The sequence below is a fragment of the Meles meles genome, chromosome X, assembly GCF_922984935.1.
Source record: "Meles meles chromosome X, mMelMel3.1 paternal haplotype, whole genome shotgun sequence".
Classification (NCBI taxonomy): Eukaryota; Metazoa; Chordata; class Mammalia; order Carnivora; family Mustelidae; genus Meles; species Meles meles.
The window spans coordinates 120,397,218-120,420,553 of NC_060087.1; the positions used below are offsets into that span (position 1 = coordinate 120,397,218).

Consider the following 23,336-nt stretch of genomic DNA (forward strand, 5'->3'; position numbering starts at 1 on the left):
GGAGAAATTAATGTATTCTCTTGAGCCCAAACACCTGTTCATCCTGTATCCCCTACCACGAATAATCAGTTCTCATGATTATGATAGGCCTGTTGAGAAAATTGCCCATCTTCTTATTATAATTTTTATGCATACTCAAAATGAATATTTAATCTGTGATTTGTCAAGAGCTATGTCCAGTTGTTAGGTTTGCACAATGGTACGTGAGTAGGGCATACGCGAAAGTGGGATTTAATATAAAAAGAAAAATGCTTGGGATTTCTCAGTCTCCTCCTAATGATATACCGAGAGCCAGATCCACCCCTCCCCCCTCTTTTTAAACACTCCTGGTCACAAATATATGCTCGGAAAGAAGATAATTATCATAAGGCATCTATATGATTACAGATTACGCGATTGTAAATTCTTCCTTGGCAAAATGACTTGATTGATTTTGGAATTTAAACGTCTTTGTGGCACGGCGCTTAGAAGTGACCATTTCAGCGAAGGCAAAAGGGAACTTGGGCGCCCTCGGAAGAGGGCTGCGTAAATAAGGGGAATCACACTGAATTGCCAAAGATTATTTTAATGGCTCAAACCCCTTCCTGTTACAATAATTACAGGAACATCTTTAAGCTTTTCTCTGAAGAACTTGTGAATTGAAATAGAAAATGTTTTAATGAATTTATTATTTAAAAATTTGTATGAGAATTTTCAGGGTGAATGATTTTTGTGTTCCCCTCCTCTGTTCATTAAGGATAAGCAGAGTTTAATGCATTTTCCTTTTATAATATGCATATTATTTATATAATTATGTATAGCGTTGTGTCACTTAGAATCATACCTCCTCAAGATGACTCATTTTAGGCAAAATATGCATAAATCGGTTTTCTAAAAGGCTACATTTCAGGGTAACATTTTTTTCCTTTATGAACTGCAAAAAAAAAAAAAGAAGAAGAAAGAAAAGAAAAGGTCTAGCTGTAATTTCTGCTTCTAAGTTTAGCTAAGTAGTGACAAATATCAGACTGTTTTACACATCAGAGGCTGATGATGGACCAGTTTCCTGATCCCGAAAGCCCCCCCCCCCCCCCCCCCCCCCCCCCCCGTTAGTGGTCGCAATGGAAATGAAGATTTCTCTCAAGCACCTGCCTAGAATGGAAGTCCTTCCGACAGACTGTGCATAACCTCTCATTAAATCAGCATGCAGAGGACTAACCAGTAGATGCTGCTGACATGAACCCAGATGTAATCTCTTTAACCTTGTCCTGTAAGGCGCACACAAGTCGTGACCGGGGAATTCAAAGTAAATTAGGTTTTACATGAAAGTCTGTAATCTAAATTCAATTTGATTAAAGCGATGCCCGATTTGTGTGTGTGATGAAATATTCCATTGCAGCTATTAGCAATGGGTTATTTTTTTATTTGAACACCTAAGTTTATTTTTTCACATCCATATTTATCTTATTTTTCTGTTAAGATGGCCAGTTTTCCATCATTGCCTTGCTCCCACATTCTTAAAAAGAAGAGACTTTTAAAGGAAGATGTAAGCAAAATAACCATTTATTTATCCAAATAATCCACTGAGAGGGCAAACGCATTACCCAATTTCAGGAATTAATGAGAAAAGGATCACTTAACAAGTCTAAATACAGTTCTTCTCTATGTTGGTAATATTTTCTTTCTATTTCATATCAGGGTATTAGAGCTCCTTCATGAGCCTCACCCTGCGACTATTTTCTTAATCATTCTCGACAACACAATTTCCCATGCAAATTCAATCAGCCATAATAAAAATCATCAGTCATTACCAGATTTCCTCCTCTGTTATGTTTTTACATTTCTTGTTCCTTTTCTAAACTTTCTGTTTTTCACTACGTAATTCCACCTCCTGCGGATAATCTACAGAGAGTTTAAAACATCTTGGCTGCACAGTATTTTATGAGCTGGGATCTGAATTGCAGGAAATTTTACAGTTCATTTCTTAAAGCTGTGTTGTTTTTTTTTTTTCTTTAATGTCTGCACCCTATTGCCATAACCCTCAGGGGTTTGAATGAGCTAATGCCTAGAAGACCCCAAATCTCACCCAGAGATATGTGCTTGACCTCAGTGTGGTCCCGAGAAGCGGGGTGCGGATGTGGGGAAGAAGAAGGGAGAAGGGAGAAGATGCTGTCAGGGAATTTCAGGAACACACTCAGGAGGGAGAAACCGAGGGAAGGTTAGGAGTATGTCCAGTGTGGGGACCCCAGTGCACTTCTGGGTAAGTGGGCACGGCCCTCTAAGAATTGCCCCGATACTGATTTGTGAAAAAGTCCGTTCTGTTGTTGCTACTGAGATCATAAGTTTGCTCTTTGCTCTCCTAATCTAAAGTGTCCTCCTCAGGCAGTAGTTGAATGTAGTTGAAAATTAGAATGCAGACGGGATTGGGAATCCAGAGATGAGAATTCCAATACTGTCTCATACAAAAGATGGCTAGTTGTGCGGCCTTGAGTCAGTCACTTTCATTAGATGGATATTTATGCTACTTCACAGATATGTTTACTCATCCTTTTTAAAATTTATTAATTGAATTAAAAAAAAATTACCAAGGTATAGTTTACATTCAGTAAGGTGCCTAGATCTTAAGTGTACGGATGGATTGATTTCTGTATATTTACTTTCCTTTAAAGATTCAATTTTCTTTTTAATTTTCTTTTTTAAACATTTTTAAAAAGATTTTATTTATTTGTCAGAGAGCGAGAGGGAGAGAGCACAAGCAAGGGGAGCAGCAGGCAGAGGGAGAACCAGACTCCCGGCTGAGCAGGGAGTCCATGCCTAAACCGAACTTGATCCTAGAACCCTGGGATCATGACCTGAGCTGAAGGCAGACGCTTAACCCACTGAGCCACCCAGGTGTCCTTAAAGATTTTATTTTTAAGTAATCTCTGTACCCAACGTGGGGCTCAGACTCACAACCCTGATATCAAGAGTCACAGGCTCGGGCACCTGGGTGGCTCGGTGGGTTAAGCTGCTGCCTTCAGCTCAGGTCGTGATCTCGGGGTCCTGGGATCGAGCCCCGCATCGGGCTCTCTGCTCAGCGGGGAGCCTGCTTCCCTCTTTCTCTCTGCCTGCCTCTCTGCCTACTTGTGATCTCTGTCTGTCAAATAAATAGATAAAATCTTAAAAAAAAAAAAAAAGAGTCACAGGCTCTATCGACTGAGCCAGCCAGGTGTCCTGAGAAGGACTGATTTTTTTTTTTTAAGATTTATTTATTTATTTGACCGGGAGTGAGAATGAGAGAGAGCGCACAAGTAAGCAGAGCGGCAGGCAGAATGGAAGGCAGAGGGAGAAGGAGAAGCAGCCTCCCCACTGAGCAAGGAGCCAGATGTGGGGCTCTATCCCAGGACCCTGGGACCATGACCCAAGCCAAAGGCAGATGCTTAACCCACTGAGCCACCCAGAAGTCCCGAGAAGGATTGTTTTTTTTTATTTTTTTTTTTTATTTTTTTTTTTAAAAGATTTTATTTATTTATTTGACAGAGAGAGAGGTCACAAGTAGGCAGAGAGGCAGGCAGAGAGAGAGGAGGAAGCAGGCTCCCCGCGGAGCAGAGAGCCCGATGCGGGGCTCGATCCCAGGACCCTGAGATCATGACCTGAGCCGAAGGCAGCGGCTTAATCCACTGAGCCACCCAGGCGCCCCGAAGGATTGGTTTTTAAATATTTATGCAACCATGCAGTCACCCCCCAGACCAGGACGTGGGACGTCCCCAGTACCCAGCAAACTACCACGTGCTCCCAGCCACTCTTTTGGAGTGCCATCACTGATTGAAATTTGAGCTGGGCCTTAACATGGAAAAGCCTATTTTTTTAAAAAAAGATTTTATTTATTTGACAGAGATCACAAGGAGGCAGAGAGGCAGGCAGAGAGAGAGGGGGAAACAAGGCTCCCCGCTGAGCAGAGAGCCCCATGTGGGGCTCGATCCCAGGACCCTGAGATCATGACCTGAGCCGAAGGCAGAGGCTTTAACCCACTGAGCCACTCAGGCACCCCAACATGGAAAAGTCTTGATCTCATTTAGCTTAATTTGTTAGGAATACCATTCACTCAGTAAGTGGTTAATGTAAGTATACATTTAGATGTATTATTCATTATATTTATTATAACGTGAAGTGTATAAAATAGATTTTATATAAATATGAAAGTGTGTGTGTGTATACTTTTTTTTCCTTTGGGTTTTACTCTCATTTTTCTATAGTCTCCTTGCTTCAGTAAGTGGAGTTCCTAAGTTGCCTATTGCTCCCTGATTCTTAGACTAGTTTGACTGTGAAATCAAAGCCCAAAGGGCTGTCGTGAGGCACCTGTCAGCCCAGCAGTCCCATCAGGGCCAAGATTCTCCGATGCTCACCTCATCATTCTAGGTTTCAATCTGGTATCTGCGAAAAAGGCAAAAGGAACTGTTCTCATATCTAACACTGGGCATAGTGTTAAGCCAGTTAACAATGGAATGACAATGTACGATACTGATATAATGCTTTAGGGTTTTCTCTAGCATTTATTTCTACATTACCTTCTTGAATCTTCACAGTCACTCTGCAAGGTCAGTGCTATTCTCTTCTTTGCAGAGGAGGCCAGAACCGCTCAGAGAGTGGAATGACTTGCTTCGGGTCATACAGTGCGAAGTGGAGGTATTTGAATTCTATTTTAGGTCGGTCTGACCTCAAAGCCACCTAACACAGCAGAAAACCCGCTAGAATCTTGGCCCCGTGTTCCAAAATGCCATCCTTTCTCCCCTTATATTCCCCCCCCCCCCCACACAGGAAAATGGCTTATAGGAGTTCTGTTTCTCTGCTTTTCCTTTTCTATCTCACGTGGCATAGTAGTTTTTCAGTTGTTGGACCAGTGAGAAACGGCAGCGGTAGCATGTTGTCAAGGGATTCCACAGGGACGTTATCCCTGAGCTGCTGTGGAAGGAAATAATTAGTATGAACTGGAAGAGTCCGAGTGAGGCAGTACGTCTGGCCTCCTACTCAGGGGGGTAACTGGGGCGTTGTGGACTGGTCCCCGGATATGGTGGTGCCCAGCAAAGGAGGCTGCCCGCTAGGAGGGCTGTCTGCTCCGAGTCTGCTCTGCTTCTGCGAGTGAGGTGGGACTTGGACGGTACAGTGTCTTGAACTGCCCCATCCAGTAGCTACTAGTCACGAGTGTCTATTTCAAGTTCAATTTTGATTACTTCAAATTAAATAAAATCTAAATCTGTGTTCATCAGTTGCTTTAGCCACATTTCCAGTGTTCCACAGCCACGTGGTTACCATATTGATCAGAGCAGATACAGAACGTTTCCATCGTTGCAGAAAGTTCTGTTGGACAGCAGTGGTCTAGACCAGTGAGGGCCTTCATCCTAGGTGTTCAGAATTCTCACTCACAGACTCCCACCCAGACTGTCTGCAGGCCTCTGCCGAGTCTCACCCTTTACGCCCACTCCCTCCTTTACGTCCATGACTTTGCATCCAGGCAGCCAGGGCCGCAGTGTTCGCAGGCCTTGAAAATGAGGTGAGAATATAAGGGTTCCCAATTGAATTTTATTTCTCTTAGTCTACCTTTCCCCACTTTCATTGAACAAGATAACTTCTTAGGAAATTATATACTTAGCTGATATGAGACTAACTTCCCTCTCCCACTTAGGTCTTGCATATATGTGGCTTTTGGGGAGAAGGTCATTGGACCTTTTGAATCTTGGGCATAGGGTCATGCAAATCTTTTGAATTTTGAAAAAGAAGGTCAGGTGCATCTTCGAATCACCTTAGATTTTAGGGGGCAGTTTATATTTGTTTGCAATGCCAATAGGGATTTTCATATTTAGAATGGCTTATTAGTACTACGGATTTAAACCCTTTTATTAACGGCAGGACATCTTAAAACAATCACTAGTCATTGTTAAAGTAAAGAACAGCTCATTATTTTTCATATCTTAAAGATTGAACCCTTCACCATGATTAATAAAGGATAGTTGTTATCTGCTTTGGTTACAAAAATTCATGTACAAAAGAAACACTTTGGCAAATTAAAAGTAAAATGGTAGCATGAACACTTGTATCTGTGCGCTAATTAAAAGACTTAACTTATTAGGGTTTGAGGGGGGAGGAAAAAAGAAACAAACAAGTATAATTTGCCAGATTAATTTTATGGTCTGTTCTATTTAATCAAACTATACCTTTCAGTGAAAATGACAAATCTGAGTTGTCAGAATGTGGTAGATAAGGAAGATAAAGGTCATATATTTTAATGTCACAGAAGGTCTTATTAAAGGAACCTTAATTACATTAGGTAGCCATGAAACATTAATTAAATACTGTCTGAAATAATTAGGTCCAAGTTACTGATGGTTTAATTAAACTCAGTTTCTTATTTTATAAGAAAACTAAAGGTCCAGTATCTCTGTCGGCAGCATAATTGATAGCGTGTCAAAAAGGCAAATAGTAACCTTGACCAACCACAGAAAGAGGGTGGTATGGCCCACAGGGCCTTGTGTGCCTTGACTCTATTCTCCACAGTGGCCCATTCTGCTTCTCAGCTTTAGGGACGCGGATGCGGTACAAAGCGAGTCCCTCATCTGGGGCTTGAAAAGTTTGTGTCACATGTGCGGAAAGGTGAGATGCCTTCTGTGTGCATCTTTTCCTTTTTAGAAGTACATCCTGCTTTTTGCTGCCTCTGCACATTGTATCTCAGAAATGCTCGACAGCCCCCTGACCCCTTGCATTCTGCACACAGGGTATCGTGACCCTGAAAAACTGCCCTCAAGCCCACTTCCATATTTTCAGTACTCTATGTCTTCACAATCCATCTTCTTCTCTTGTTGTATTCCTTCCTAGCGAAGAGCATGGGCTTTGGAATCAGACTGCAGCATTGGAATCTCAGCTTTGCCACAGCGGTGTGACCTTGGGCGAGTTCCCTCTTTGAATGTGTTTCCTCATCTGTAAAATACTATAAGTAGTAGTAGCTACTTAACAGGGTTGTTATGAAGATAATGCTTTAACGTATATAAAGCCTTTAGTGCAAGTGAAAAGTGTAATGGTGAGTCCTAAAAAATGACGCAGAACATTCTGTGGTCTACAGGATCATGAGGATTTGAGGCCCAAGTTGAATTAGTTGGATGTAGGTGAATCCAAGTGGAATGCTAGTTTAAAGGAACGTGGAATTTGCCAGAAGAGAAAAGGATGATACAAAAGCAAAAATGTAGCTGGGTATCTTATGGACTAAAGAGTTGTAACAAGCTTCAGATTTGTTTTGTATTTGGTTTTTGGAGTCTCAGCCTGACCAAGACCTCTCCTCCCTCCGTGGGGAGCCAGCTTGCTCTTTGAGTCAGAGGTTATCAGGATGAAAGTCTTACAGTTTTTAGCATACATTATCTTCTTTACTCCTCTCAACAGCTCCGTGACCAGTAGCCCCATTTTATACACAAGGAAACTGTGATGTAGTGAGATTAAGACACTTGGGCAAGCTCACACTTGTCTCTGGGGATTTTGACTCTGTGTGTGATGCTCTCGGTCGGTCCCTGACACCAGCCTCCCAGAGCTCAGCCCTGTGTTGGGCCAGGTGGGCGGGGCGGAGGACCCAGGATCTTGTGGGCTGGATCTTACCAGTCCCCTGGGAGCGAAGACTGGGTTTTACATTTTCAAAGGCTTGTATGGGAAGCAGAGGGAAGAGGAGGAGGAGAAGGAGGACAAGCAGGAAAGAAGGAGAGAAAAAAGAGGTAGCAGCGGCAGTGGCGGAGACTGAATGTGGCCTGAAAAGCCTAACAGTATCGGCCTTAACAGAAAAAGTTCAAAGAGTTCGGTGATCCGTCTTAAAGTGCGCTGCTTCTCAAACTTTGATGTGCATAGGAATCCCCTGGGGGTCCTGTTCCAATGCAGATCCTGACGCAGAGGATCGGGGCAGGGCCTGCAGTCCTGCATGTTCAACATACTCCCCTGGGTTACCCCTGCTGCGGGTCCCAGGACACTTTGAATCCTGGAGGTTGTGCCTCGTGCCAGCTCCAGGCCCCTCAACAGGCTCTGTACGTAGAGGAGCATGCACTGAAGACTACTTTCCATTTGTCTGCAGCCTAGGCAATTGAACTTCTTTTCACTGTTTATAGCAAGAAAACTTTCAGCATTTTGCCTTTAAAACACCCTGGATCCTTATCCTTCCAAATGGGGATGACTTCTGTCTGCTACCTTTGCTGCTTTGTCCGCTTTCTATGCCACGAGTGGGGTGCCCTGATGAGACAGAGAAGAGGAGGACTTGGTCCCTGACCTCCAGGAGTGGCTTGTTGAATCCACCCGCATTGTTTCATCTGGGCTCAGTTGTTCTCTTTCGTCCTGCCTCTTTAGCTGCGAGGCCCACTTCCATGGTAAGTGTCTTCCACAGAGTCCCTTCACCTTGGGTTCCCATGTCTTCTGTGGACTCTGGGCTCTTCCTCCAGGCTCTCCAGCCTTCTGCTTTGGCCTCTTCTTTGCTCCGTTCCTGGCCCATGTCTCGCTTGCCTAGCAGGACCTTTCTTCATTTTCCTTCATTCCCTGATATGGTGGTGTAGCCTATTTACATACAACTCATTATATAACTCAACACCAAGCCTCAGGAATCTGCTTTATTATTTTTTTTAAGTAATCTCTATGTCCATCTTGGGGTTCAGATTCACGAGATCAAGAGTCACATGCTTCTCTGACTGAGCCAGCCACGAACCCCAAGAATATGCTTTATTTATTTATTAATTTAAAATATTTATTTATATGTTTATTTATTTATTTTCGAGAGAGAGAGAGAGAGGGAGAGCAGAGGTGGGAGGGGGGGAACTGACTACCTGTTGAGCACAGAGCCCAGTTAGATTCTGGGCTCCATCCCATAATCCCAAGATCATGACCTGAGCCCAGACCATGAGTTGGATGTTTAACCTACTGAGCCACACAGGTGCCCCAGGAATCTGCTTTAGAAAGAGGGTGGGGAATGCCTGGCTGGCTCAGTTGGTAGAACATGTGGACCAACTCTTGATCTTGGGGTCATGAATTCCAGCTCCATGTCGGGCGTAGAGATTACTTAAAAAAAGAAAGGAAGGAAGGAAGGAAGAAAGAAAGAAAGAGGGAGCAGGGGGGCTTCCCCTTCCAGAGTGTGTTCAGTTCCCTCCTTGTTTGAGTCTAATCTATTTAGATTCCAAGCAGGAAGCATAGGACTGTCTTATGAATTCGGAGCACATGTTAATTATATACATGCCACAACCATCAGTAGGTACAGTAGCTGATCCTCAGCAGTTTTTTTTTTTTTAAAGATTTTTATTCATTTGACAGAGAGAAATCACAGAGAGGCAGGCAGAGAGAGAGGAAGGGAAGCAGGCTCTCCGCTGAGCAGAGAGCCCGACGCGGGACTCGATCCCAGGACCCTGAGATCATGACCCGAGCCGAAGGCAGCGGCTCAACCCACTGAGCCACCCAGGTGCCCCCTTCAGCAGTTTTTGATAGTTCAAGGAAGGTTAGCATTCTTGGCTAGGCTGGAGTGTAGCAATCCTTACTCCACAGAGAATAAATTTCTCTGTCATTCTACTAGTCTCCAACTTTGGTCTCTGCTGCATTGTCCCTCTTGCTGTTGTTCTCTTTCGTTTGCTCTAGAAGTCCTGTCATTGTAGCTGAATGGCTGGCATGGGCCCAGAAGATTGTCACTTTTGATGACAGTCTTGTCCTTCTGACTCTAACTCCACCTATCCCAAGCATCTCTCAATTTTTTTCTCTTTTGCACCCATGAAACAAGCCTTCCCATTCACAATGCCCCCCCCCCACCATTTACACGCCGATTGAAAGCGGATTATGGACTATGAACACCGGAGGAAATTCACCCGGCTGTGACTGCCTCAAAATAAAGGCAGAAACTGAAGCCCAGAGAAGAGAAGCAATTTGCCCAAAGGTCACACAGCGTATAGTCAGTGGCAGAGCAAGACTTAGATCCTCACTGATCTGAAAAGAACAACAGGTGAGGATTTTAGTCTTGCTAAATCTGTTACTCATATAAAGTACTTCAATTTTAAAAATACTTGACATGCTAGAAAAATAATGCGAATGCCGGTGTTTTTTTTAAACTTACTGGACATTTAACTCTGCTTTACTAATAAAGCAGAACAGTAGTAATCTTCATGTTCCCATTTTGAAACACACATTTTTGGGCCGTCATTAACTGTAGTGGCTTGCTTTCTTCACAGCAGATCAGATTCCCCAGCTAATCTTTCACACACATTTTAAAAATAACATTCTTTTTGAAAAACAAAGACGGTCTCTTTAACCAAGTGTATTTGACTTTTTGCCTGTTGATAGTAGTACATATAAATGGAAATCCAGCCAACCCCTGCCATCAGCCTCCACACCCAGTGACGCCTCAGGAAATGGGGAGCCTAAACCTAGGGAAGAAAGAAACTGAAAAGCCAGGGAGCCATGTAGCCCAGTGTTTGCTCGTCTACCACTAGTCAACTTAATCCCCCTCTGCCATCTTCCTCCTTTAGGCCCTTGGTTTCTCTTTCAGTGAGACCACGTGTAAAGGGAGAAAAGCTTGAGGACTTGGAGCCCAACACACATCTCCATTTCTCAGCCTGCTCATTAGATGCGCGGGCTGTGTGAGATGTAAGCCACGGTTCAGAAAATGCGTCATTTGAAGTAGTGCATTTTTTTCCTTTCAAAGCAACTAGAATTGATTCCAGTGAAGAGCTCTACCGACTCTTTCAGACAGTTTTATTTTGCTTTCTACCAGCGAGAAAACAAAGTCAGGGGCCAGGGAGGGGGTATGTTGTTTTTCTTGCTTTATTTAAGAGGAAACATTCAAAGTTAGATCTTTTACTTATCTTTTTGGGTTTTGCTTACAGCTCAATATGGATATTCTTTTTTTTTTAAGCTCATTTTTGTTAAGATTTTATTTACTTGAGAGAGAGAGAGAGAGAGCATGAGCAGGGGGACTTGGAGGAACAGACTTGGAGAGAGCATTAGCAGGGGGACTCCCGCTAAGCAGGGAGCCCGATGCGGGGCTCGATGCCAGGACCCTGGGATCATGACCTGAGCCAAAGGCAGACTCTTAACTGACTGAGCCACCCAGGCACCCGTCAATATGGATAGTCTTATAAATCGCTGTCATAGTTTGGTTAGTGACCACACAAATGGTAGTTATGGATTGATTAACAAAAGCAAAAAAAAATTTTTTTTTAAAGAATAAAAGAATTAGGTGCTGTACGGTGGCACACGTGGTCTTTAACTTGCACGTTTGCCTTTACGGAAGCTGTATCAAATCCCAGAGAGATAAGTAAATCGTTGATAATTTGCTTTAGAAATCACCTTTCAAAGTGGGAAGGAGCTGCAGATGTCCACTATGTCACGGGTCGGTCGGAGACCCCAACCCAATTGCTCGGTGGTGTTGGCTTGGATGGCTGCTCCTCTGACATGGGCTTCAGTGGTAGAACCCTTTGATGCTCTTTATCCTGTGTCCACAGTGAAGCGCATGCACGCGGAGCCCCTGTCAAGGCTCCTGGCTTTGAGACAAAGGGACCACAGCAGAGGAATGAATGAACTCCTATAGCCAGTGTAACATTCTGTGGGATGTCTTGCTCGCTCCCCCTTCCCAGCACTATTCCCCCTAGATTTTAGAAGGTTGCTTTGTTCACGAAGAAGCAGTTTGTAAACAGAGGTGTTCTCTCATTCCTTCCCACTCTGCCTTTCTCCGCTCAGGTTGCCCAGCTGGTGACAGGCTAAGGGTCCTTGTTTCTTTTCTCTTTCTGTCAAGTTAGGTATTGACATGTTTGTTTGCCTAGAATAACTCTATCCCCGTGGTTCCTATCCACGTGGTATGTTTGGATTCAGGGAAGACTCGGCCTCATCTTTTCTAAGCCCAGCCACCCTGGAGATGAGCACATCACCCAAGCTGAATTAACTAGGACAGTTCCCGAAACAATAGAAAGCTTTCCCCAGAAATCGGACTTGGGTGGGGGTTTTAATGCTCAGATATGCAGTCCCCTATGACTTACCTTGATATGGAATAGAGAGCAGTTCAACAACTCAATGCCATTTTTCGTTTGAAGTAACAGAACTCTTAAAAGTTATCTGGAGTCAGTTGCCTGGCCCCTGCTGGGACCTTGTTTACCTGAGGGTGGAGAAAAAAGGCCCATTCCAAGCTCAGGAGCCCTCTGCAAAAGCAGGAAATTATATGCTGGCAGCTTTTAGAGAGGACCCCTCAGGAGGAGCCAAAACCAGCATCGGGAGAGAAAGGCAACTCCAGATCAGCATATTCACTTTTCCTGCAAGCCTGGCAAATGGAAAAACAAACCAAAGTGGGCCAAGCCCCATGTAAACGTAACCCTCCTCAGAGAGCCACAGCTCTACACAGCAGGTGAGTAGTTTGATTTGTTGTCACTGCATAATGCTGAAAAACATCCCCTCTGCGAGGGCTCCAGCAAAGCTGTAGGGGCCCAGGGACCTGGCTGGACCCTGCCTGGGAGCCCACATCCAGCCCGGGAGCCCTAGGAGGCGGCTTTTCTCCTGAGAGCACTTACCTGCTGTCCTGCCCACTTTGCCATAAAGATCTTTCCGAAAAGGAGAGTGGCCAATGAATTATGGAGCAGGAATGTAATAACTAAGGTAGAAATGTGTCCTGTTATCAGTCACACACATTCAAGCCCAGCCGGGGGCAGCCCAGCGGAGGGGAGTATAAGCTCTGGGATCTTCTCATTCAACCAAGATTGCTTCATACAAAAGTTGACAATGCCTGCCTGAAAGCCATTGTTGATATTCAACGTTTTTTAAAATCGCTGAACAGACTAGACAATAAGGCACGACAGAAAACTTGGACAGGAGGCTGGCTTGGAGTCTGGTTTAAGAAAGAAGCATGCTATTAAAAGTAGCCAACAAACACTCATTTCTGAATGTTTAGTTTATTTGAAAATAAGAATCAGCTTTACCATTCACTTAGTTTCCTCCCCCAAAGCAACAAAGACAAGCAAAAGTTCAGTTCAGTTGCTCGTTAGGGTCTCTCTCCAGTCTTCCTTTCTCACAATGAAATTCTCGTGCGCAGTGATGCTATGATCCTCGGCACTGTTTGATGAGGCAGGGAGGGGGCTACGAAGGCGCCTTAAACGGCCTTTTATAAAGGAATTGGAGCATTTAAACATGTCCTAGGGCTCTTACAAAATCATTCATTCATTCTTTAATTCATTCAGCGACGATTTGTTGAGAGCTCACAATGTGCCACAGGTACACAGCAGTGAGCGAGCTCAACGCAGTCCCTGCCAGGGTCTCCGTCCGTCTTCTCCGTTTGCCTGATGCTCCTGCGTTTAGCACTGGAAAGCCTGCCTCCTGGGCAAGGCCTCTGTTCTGGGAGGACTGGGGTGCTTACGCGGGTTCCTAACGAAGGTGGGGCCGAGTCTTGGTACCAGACTTGCTCCTTATCAGCTCTGTGATCTCGAATAGGACACCCCCGAGCCTCGGTTTTCTCATTTATAAATGGGAAAAATGATATCTACTTCAAAGAGTTACTTTATTTTAAAGATTTTATTTATTTGAGAGAGAGAAAGAGAGAGAGAGCAAGCAGGAGGAGAGGGAAGTAGCAGAGGCGGAGAGAAAGGTAGACTCCCCGCTGAGCAGGGAGCCCTCTGCAGGACTCAATCCCAGGACCCCGAGATCATGACCTGAGCTGAATGGCAGACGCCTAACCGACTGAGCCACCCAGGCGCCCCAAAAGAGTGGCATTAAGATTTTGTTTATTGATTCTGTAGGAACCGACTGCAGTGACAGATTTTTAGTCAGCAGCAAAGACGGAGTTGTAGCTATAGATGTCCCATTGGCTCTGCAAATAGGAAAGGCTGCTCAATGCTTTGCCGAACTACAGTAGAACTTGCCAGAAATCTGGTTGTAATATCTTGTTACTGGTGTTTAGATGAGGTAGGTTCTCAGGTCCACAGTGCTTTGTTGGGGAAAGGGACTGACCCCCAGGGAGAGGACCAGTTGGTAGCTTAACCGCTTTGTCTGCTGGCAGGTGCAAAAAAGAAAAGAAAAAAAAAAAAAAGGCAAGTACCTTATTCTCAAAGTGGAGATTTAGGCTAAAGATGAAAGCACTGAATTGAAAGTGGGACGCATACACTCTCACATTAACCCCCACTCCTGCTAGGGGCTGCTTTTCACCTTCCTTCTTTAGGGGGCTCATGAAGATTCTTTGTTTATCTTTGCCAAGTTCTCTTTCCCTCACCTATACTTTGGAATCTTATTTAACATTCCATAAGCACGTATGAGGCATTCAACACATCCCAGGGATGGGGATGCTTAGAAGAAGCCAAATTTGTTCCTGTCCTCCAGGAGCTGACAGTCTAGTTGGAAAGAGACACACACACACACACACACATACACACACACACACACACACACACACACACAGTTTTTTTGTTTTGTTTTGTTTTTTAAAGATTTATTTATTTATTTATTTATTTGACAGACAGAGATCACAAGCAGGCAGAGAGGCAGGCAGAGAGGAAGGGAAGCAGGCTCCCCGCCGAGCAGAGAGCCCGATGTGGGGCTCGATCCCAGGACCCTGGGATCATGACCTGAGCCGAAGGCAGAGGCTTAACCCACTGAGCCACCCAGGCGTCCCCCACACACAGTTTTTTAAAAAAGTTTTTGTTCTTTCCTCTCTCAACTGTCTCATTTTTTTTTTTTTTTTTTTTGAAAGTAGCTCTAAGGTATTCATAGTCTTCCTGACTTCAAATATCTCCCCTTCCCCACCGGATTTAACTTTCCCTTCCATCTCGTCAGGAACAGCTGACCTCACAGGCACGGCTGAAGGTGGTTTCCTTTTGCAAGCCAGTGCAGGTTTTATGACTGAACTTCGTTCTGAGGTTCAGCCGATTAATGCTGTAGGCTGTCTCACTGCTGGTTGGTAATAAAATCGTTCTTATAGCTTGTCAGGGGAGAAAGACCCTTGATCCCCAATCCCCACTCCTGACGTACAAAGAAGAGGGGAACAAATTTCTTATTCCTTTTGAACTGTCTGCAGTAGGTAACCTCCTAACCTCTCATCCACAGGTTGAAGAGCTAGGTTCCGAACGGTGATGGCAGAGTATGATGGCGTGAACCTTGGGTGTGGGCTTATCCTCAGCTCAGCCTCTTCATTGACCTTTGTCGGTGGGCCCCATCCTCGGTAATGTGGGATTCCCCAAAGAAGGAGGAAGGGGAATAGTGTTAAGGACTGGCCAGAGAACTGGGGTTCATGCTTTTATAATGAGACCAGAGACCAGGATGGCATGGCTCTTGAGCTCTTCATTACAGTGACACAGTTGCCGCCGAGCACTCCCACACAAGGCCAGAGACTTCTCCCTGTTGGTCATTAATTAATTTATTTTTTAATTTCCAAAAAAACATTATTTATTTATTTAGAGGCCTTGCGAGACCGGGCACAAGCAGGGTGGAGGGGCCGGGGGAGAGGTCAGGGGCAGACTCTCTGTCAAGCAGGGAGCCGGACATGGGACTAGATCCTAGGACCCTGGGGTCATGACCTGAACCGAAGGCAGGCGCTTCACTGACGGGGCACCCAGGCGCCCCGTGTTGGTCATTTAATATAAAGATGTATAGCCTCAAATACTGCTCCCAAGGTGCTCATGACTGTGGGCCAGCACGTGCCTCTGCAGAAAAGAAGGAGGAGTTAGCACGGAACTGATGCTCGCCAGGGCACAGTGCCAGGAGGTGCCAGGAGGTGCGATGGGGCTCGAGGAGGCCGGAAAGCATCAGGGAAGTCTTCGCGGGAGCCCCCTGCTCAGTGGTAGAAGCAGGCATAGCATGTCTGCAGATCACTGAGTAGCGTGGTTACTAGAAGACCAACGATCTCCCCCCTTCCCCAACAACTGGTTTCTTTCACACCTTCGGAAAAGCCATACTGGGTCACGATCAGCTTCTGCTCTGTGATGTTCAAGTTTGCTCTTCTGGTTACGGGCAGCTCATGAGCCTATGTCCATCCTGGGTATTTTTCTGCCTCACCACAATTTTTTGCTCACCACAATCGCCACGTCAACGACACTTCAAATACAGGTTTTGGAAGTTCTTTTACAACTTTTGGTTGCACCCGTGTCTGAGTGTTTCATCGTCGTAGACTGGGGATGTGTCTTCTTGTGTTTTTTCTTCTTCCAAACACTGCATACACGGGCAGTGGTTAGGTACAAGGCAAGGGCAGAAGTACGAGTCAAAATTACCTTTTTGATCACCTTTTCTATTACATAGTAACTGTAGCGTCACTACTGCCCTATCTGTGATGTTCCAAGTGCTTTATACACATCATTGTAATTTTCACACCCTCTGTATAAATTAGATGTTGTACCTGCATTTTATAGATGAGGAAGGGAGAGACCAGAAAGGTTGTTATCTTGCCCAGGGTCGTCCAGCTAGTGGAAGGTTTACAAGAAGAAGCACAACTGATACATTGTTAGCAGAGTTCAGAGAACAAGCTCTCTCGGTGTGAGGGAAGCTCCCTGGCCCTACCAACTTTATTTTGGCTAACAGAGACTGTGTAAGTCTGTTTTCACCCACCTGCCGTAAGAGAACCCGATATTTTCCATGTTTGGGTTCAACTTCTGAAATTCCTTGGTAGCAGGTGTTTTGTCCTACTATCACTTCAGGGGTGCTAGTTTAGGTGAAATTGTGTTTTGTCTTTAAAAAAGATCTAGTGCCAGGGTGGCTCAGTGGGTTAAGTCTCTGCCTTCGGCTCAGGTCATGATCTCAGGGTCCTGGGATCGAGCCCCGCATCGGGCTCTCTGCTCAGTAGGCAGCCTGCTTTCCCCCCTCTCTCTGGCTGCCTCTCTGCCTACTTGTGATCTCTCGCTGTCACATAAATAAATAAAATATTTTTAAAAAAAAGATCCATATATTGGCTACCCACGGGGCTCAGATGCCCTTCATTCCTCCGGCAGGTGGTACGTGTTGCCCACCATCTCCGTGGTCGAGCCGGCTCCCGTGACCTCCCGGAGCATGCATGCCATTTCCCGGGCACATACCCCTCAGTTCTGCCACTGTGCCCAGACGCTCCCCTCAGATGTCGTTTTCTGTCCTCATTCTCTGCCAGAACAGGGGTTCTTTACAAGGTCTCTACTTGCAGCCTACAATTCATAATTATAAACCACGGTCAAAGAAAATGCCATTCTTACCTCTCCCCTACCCTTCGGTAAACATGAGTCTCAGCTCAGCTCCTGAGTCAGACCCTGCATTTTAGGCCAGTGTTGAAGACAGTCCATTTCTCTACAAGGGCTACTAAGCACATTCTTTCAGGCTGCTATTTTTTGCCTGGGAATAACTGCATTCTTAAAAAAAAAAACCAACACAACATTTTATTTATTTATTTGACACCAGGAGAGCACAAGCAGGGGGAGCAGCAGGCAGAGGGAGAGGGAGAAGCAGACTCCCGGCTGAGCAGGGAGCCCAAGGTGATCCCTGGGATCAGGACCTGAGCTGAAGGCAGACACTTAACCCACTGAGCCACCCAGGCGCCCCCCATAAGTGCATTCTTTAATGCTGCCTCAGGGCAGGAAAATGGAGAGGGGAGAAATGTGCATTTCTCTGTTGATTCAGAAAAGTACCTGCAGCCCATAATGTTGGAACACTGGAGACATTTCCTGTTTATTGTGCTGGTGAGAGGCAGGTAGTCCAGAAGGAAGGGAGAAAAAGCATTTCGTGGCTACATTTACCTCATTCAAGTGCCTGGGATTAGGCAAGAAATGTAGAAGAGAGGCCACTTGGCATTGGGAGCCATTATGAGAGGACAGGGAGCGCCAGCAAGCCAGAGAGCAGGGGATCTGGGTGAGGCTTGAGGCAGGCTCTTTTCATTCCGGGCCCATAGTTAACCCTTTCTCAGCTCGCGGCATCGCGGTAATTGCTTTCCTTTTTTCTCTTCCACCTGGCCACAGAAGATGTGGTGTCAGGAATTTTTAATACAATTTCAGAATGACCCCAAATTGTGTGGTGTCTGGGGTCACCTCGTGAAGCTCAGAGGAAAGACCGGCTGTCTTCTGGGGAATTCCCAAGAATTGATTTGTCTTAATGAGATGGAGATAGGTGTGTTGCTCACACCTGACCCTGTTGTATATTTTTCCCCATCCCCTCTGGGACGAACACTAAATAATTAAGGTAGTGAATTAGTAAGGAATCCCTCATGTCCCCTTTGGAGCTCAAAACAAGGACATCTTTTCCAACCTGATTGTTCTTGTGACTTGGCCCGTCCTGTTACTAACCCTCTCCTCTGCTTTACACACGAGGATGTAAGAATCTGACCGAACGTGCAACTCAACAAAAGCTTTTTGAGGGCCTGCTCTGGGCTGTGCATGTTCCGGGGGACTGGAGTACAGTAGTGAATGGAACAGGTCAAAACGCTAGTCCTTGTAGAGCTTATACTCTAGTTGTGCAGAAACAGACAATAAATACTAGTTTAAGTTAATTAGTGAAATATACGTGCCTACGTATATTTCAGCCTGAGAGTGCAAAGAGACACTGCATCCCAGTTTAGAGTCACTCTGTTTCTTAGTCTACCACCTAGGTTCTTGAAACTCTTGGGTTCTCCAACCCCTTGAGTACTTTTTGTTCCTTAGCACACCACCAGTTTTTTTCTTTTAAGATTTTATTTATTTATGAGAGACACAGAGAGCGAGCGAGCGAGCACAAGTAGCGGGGAGGGGCAGAAGCAGAGGGAGAAGCAGACTCCCTGCCGAACAGGGAGCCTGACCTGGGTTCCGATCCCAGGACTTTTGAGATCATGACCTGAGCTGAAGGCAGACGCTTAACCCACTGAGCCACCCAGGCGCCCCAGGGCACCACCAGTTTTAACTTTTAAACTGCGCGGTACAGCCTTTTGCTGTGATCATCATGGGTTACATGGGCTAGTGCCTTGTCACTCTACAGCCTGACTCACTGACATCACCACTGTGACTCTTGCTTACTGTTGGAACCATCTTTTCTGCCTGTACCCTAGGCTGATCATTCATGCCTGCCCACACTGGGGCAGGGACCTATTTTGCAGGCAGCTGGGGTCTCATCTGCCTAGTCCCAGGTACAGGGTTACCCTTCCCTCTCTCTGTCTTCTTCTGGCAGCTTCTGACTTGTCCGCTGTGGCCAGATTACCACTTCTCCCTACATCCCAAATTCAGTCCTTGCCTGTGACTTAGTATGATGGTGTTCCAAATTATGCTACTTTATAGTTATAGGCAGATATCTGTTAACTCTTGTTGGTTCTTTTATTTTATTTTATTTTTTTAAAGATTTTATTTATTTATTTGACAGAGAAAGAGAGATCACAAGTAGGCAGAGAGGCAGGCAGAGAGAGAGGGGGAAGCAGTCTCCTTGCTGAGCAGAGAGCCCGATGCGGGGCTCGATCCCAGGACCCTGAGATCATGACCTGAGCCGAAGGCAGCGGCTTAATCCACTGAGCCACCCAGGCGCCCCTATTTTATTTTATTTTTTAAAGATTTTATTTATTTGACAGAGATCACAAGTAGGCAGAGAGGCAGGCAGAGAGAGAGAAGAAGGGAAGCAGGCTCCCCGCTGAGCAGAGAGTCCGACATGGGGCTCAATCCCAGGACCCTGGGATTATGACCTGAGCCGAAGGCAGCGGCCTAACCCACTGAGCCAGCCAGGCGCCCCTTGTTGGTTCTTTTAAAGAATCGGTCATTATAGGGATGCCTGGGTAGCCCAGTTGGTTAAGTGGCTGACTCTTGATATAGTGCAGGTCATGATCTCAGGGGCCTGGGAGCGAGCCCCACATGGGGCTCCATGGTTGGTAGGGAGTCTGCTTGAGGATTCTCTCCCTCTGCCCGTCCCTCTGCTCAGGCTCTCTCGGTCTCTCTCAAATAAATAAATAAACCTTATAAAAAAAATCAGTCATTGTACTTTCTAAAAATAAAAATAATGTGTGTTCACTTAATAGAGCTTGGAGCCAATAGGCAAACACAAAGAAGGAAATGATCACTGATAGTATTAACACTCAGAAATACCTCACAGGCACCAAAGCCTGTTTCCTGGACATGCAGCCTGTGTGGTCACACAGGGTTCAGTGCTTAGAGGAACCACACTTGGTTTAATGCTCTGCCGTTGATGTCTTGACATTCTTAATAACCTCTGAGCAGGGGCTGCACAGTTCCATTTTGTACTAGGTCCTACTAATTATGTAGTCGGTCCTGTCTCTTCTTAACATTATTGTTATATCTCTTTGTGGTGTTACCTCTGCCTGTGTGTTGGTTTTAAAAATATTTGGGGGGGGCACCTGGGTGGCTCAGTGGGTTAAAGCCTCTGCCTTCAGCTCAGGTCATGATCCCAGGGTCCTGGGATCGAGCCCCGCATCGGGCTCTCTTCTCAGCGGGAGCCTGCTTCCTCCTCTCTCTCTCTGCCTGCCTCTCTGCCTACTTGTGATCTCTGTCTGTCAAATAAATAAATAAATAACTTTAAAAAAAAAAATTTGGGACTATACTGCTTGTGTATTTCTGAATCCAGCATTTTTCATGTAACATTGTAATATGCAAATGTTCCTATTTCATTAGCTATTTTTTGAAAACATGTTTTCCCCAATTTTTATTTAAATTCTAGTTAGTGAACATACAGTGCAATATTGGTTGCAGGAGTAGAATTCAGTGATTCATCACTTGAATACAACACCCAGTGCTCACAAGTGCCCTCTTGAATCCCCATCCCCCATCTAGCCCATCCCCCACCCACCTCCCTCGCGGCAACCTTCAGTTTGTTCTCTGTCCTTTACAGTCTCTTATGGTTTGTTTCCTTCTCTCCTCCCCTCCCCCATATGTTCACCTGTTTTGCCTCTTAACTTCCACACATGAGCAGGACAGCATGGTATTTGTCTTTCTCCCTTTCTCTGACTGACTTATTTCACTTAGCCTGATACACTCTGGCTCCATCCATGTCGTTGCAAATGGCAAGATTTGAAAACATTTTGTTTTTTATTTTTTTAAAGATTTTATGTTTAAGTCATCTCTACACCCAGTGTGGGGCTTGAACTCACAACCCTCAGACTGAGTCACATGCTCCTCCAACTGAGCCAGCTGCCCCTGAAAGCATTTTAAATTGATGAACGATATTGCATGACTGTCATATAACTGTTGTCCCATTGTTCAGTTTTTAGGTTGTTGGTTGATTCTTGGGCTCTTGTCTCATAGCTCAGTGCCTGGAGCATTGTAAGAGCAACACAAATGCTAGCTATTGCTGTGCCCATTCTCTCAGGTGTTTTGTTTGTGTGTGTGTGTTTTTTTAAGATTAATTAATTATTTTATTTGACCGAGAGAAATTACAAGTAGGCAGAGAGGCTGGCAGAGAGAGAGGGGGAAGCAGGCTCCCCACTGAGCAGAGAGCCCGACGTAGGACTCGATCCCAGGACCCTGAGATCATGACCTGGGCGGAAGGCAGAGGCTTTAACCCACTGAGCCACCCAGGCGCCCCTGTGTGTTTTGTTTTTTAACCAGTGAGAACAAGCCTTCAGATGCAGACACTTAGTAATGAAAATGTGTCCAGTCAGCTGTGAATATGTCAGAGGGCCACTGAAGTCAGGCCTCGTGTGTGTCTGATGGCAGAGGATCCAGTGGGAGGGCAGGAGAACCTCTCAGGTGTCTTCAGGGCCCCCGGCTGCTAGCAGCAAGGTGCAGACCCTGAGCAGGCACCCCACGTGGCCGCTTCGAACTCCGCCATTTGTGGCACTGATCCAGAAGGGTGGAGGTTTGCTGGGGAACTGCACAAAATACGGACTGCTTCACGAATTTGCACCTTATCCTTGCACAGGGGCCATGCTAATGTTCTCTGTCATTCCAGTTTTAGTAAAATTGCTGTAGAAGCGAGTGCTCTCCGTTGTTTTTTTTTTTTTTTTTTTTTTTTTTTTTTTTGACAGAGAGAGACCACAAGTAGACAGAGAGGCAGGCAGAGAGAGAGAGAGGGAAGCAGGCTCACCGCCGAGCGGAGAGCCCAATGCGGGACTCGATCCCAGGACCCTGAGATCATGACCTGAGCCGAAGGCAGCAGCTTAACCCACTGAGCCACCCAGGCGCCCCCGTTTTTTTTTTTAAATTTTTTAAAAAATTTAACAGCCAGAGATCACAAGTAGGCAGAGAGGCAGGCAGAGAGAGAGGAGGAAACAGGTTCCCTGCTGAGCAGAGAGCCCGATGTGGGGCTCGATCCCAGGACCGTGAGATCATGACCTGAGCAGAAGGCAGAGGCTTAACGCACTGAGCCACCCGGGCACCCTCTCTGGTATTTCTTAAATGAGTTTATTTATTTTAGGAGAAAGAGCATGCTTGCGTGAGTGAGAGGGGGGTAAAGGGGGGGGAGAGAGAATCTCAAATAGACTCCGAGCTGAGTGTGGAGCCCAGTGTGCAGCTCAGTCTTGCAATCCCGTGATCATGATCTGAGCCGAAACCAGGGCAGGCACTTAACCCACTGAGCCCCCCAGGTGCCCCACTCTCAGACGTTTACGTAAGAGTGCCCGCGGTCTCTCAGGGAGGGAATCCATTCTGTTCTCCAGGTTTCCTGTGTTTTCTGACATCATCCAGACACTGGGCCACTGGGTTTCCTGTTCTATCAGCCTGGTCGTGATATGCTACAGAAAGCTGGAGCCTGGAACTTTGCACCCAGAACTCAGATCCGGACCTTCAGTTGTCATTCCCGACCCACCCTCTCAACCATCAACACAGCTTTAAATACAATTCTTGTATTTAAATACAATTCTTGTTGGACCTGTGCGGTTCAAATAAATTCTAGAACTGGGCCCTTCCCTAGAAAAAATTGGAAATCCCCCCCCACCTTGCAAATACAGACTCTAGACCAGAAGATAAAGGTTCAAAGATTCTGTTAATAACTACGGAGACAGGTGAGATTTGAGCCTAGTTATCTGTCCATGGGTATTTCTGTGCCATCAGTATTCAACACCGTTCAGTCATCAAAGTGGGAAGTACATTACCTTTCTTGAATTTGAATTAACCTAAGAGCTTTTTGACAGTGGTAAGAGCAGTAAATACACAGCCCATGATGGTGTTTTGAAAGCGTGTCTATGCCCTTGTTCTTTGTCCCTGATCATGGGAAATTCAAAGGTGGGGTAGGGAGACAAGGCAGGCCAACTGCTAAATTCACTCCTGTTGAATCGGTGTGTCCTTAGTTAAGGACAGTGCTCTCAGAATACCCAGCAGACATAGGACAAGGAAAAGGAGTTGGTTATTCATTGGGCAATTAAAGATGCTCCAAATTCTCTCATTCCAAAGACAGCAAAGGGGTAGAAAAATAGATTGTCCTTTGCTTTGGGTATTAGGGCAACTGGTTTGTTTTAAATTTAGTTTTTAAACAAGATTTTATTTATTTATTTGACACAGGGATCA

The 23,336-nt window shown here is 45.5% G+C and overlaps 1 pseudogene; it reads right to left on the reverse strand.

The window, feature by feature from the left end:
* Positions 1–21,708: 21,708 nt before the first annotated feature.
* Positions 21,709–21,809, reverse strand: LOC123935685 (annotated as a pseudogene).
* Between the last annotated feature and the right edge of the window lie 1,527 nt (positions 21,810–23,336).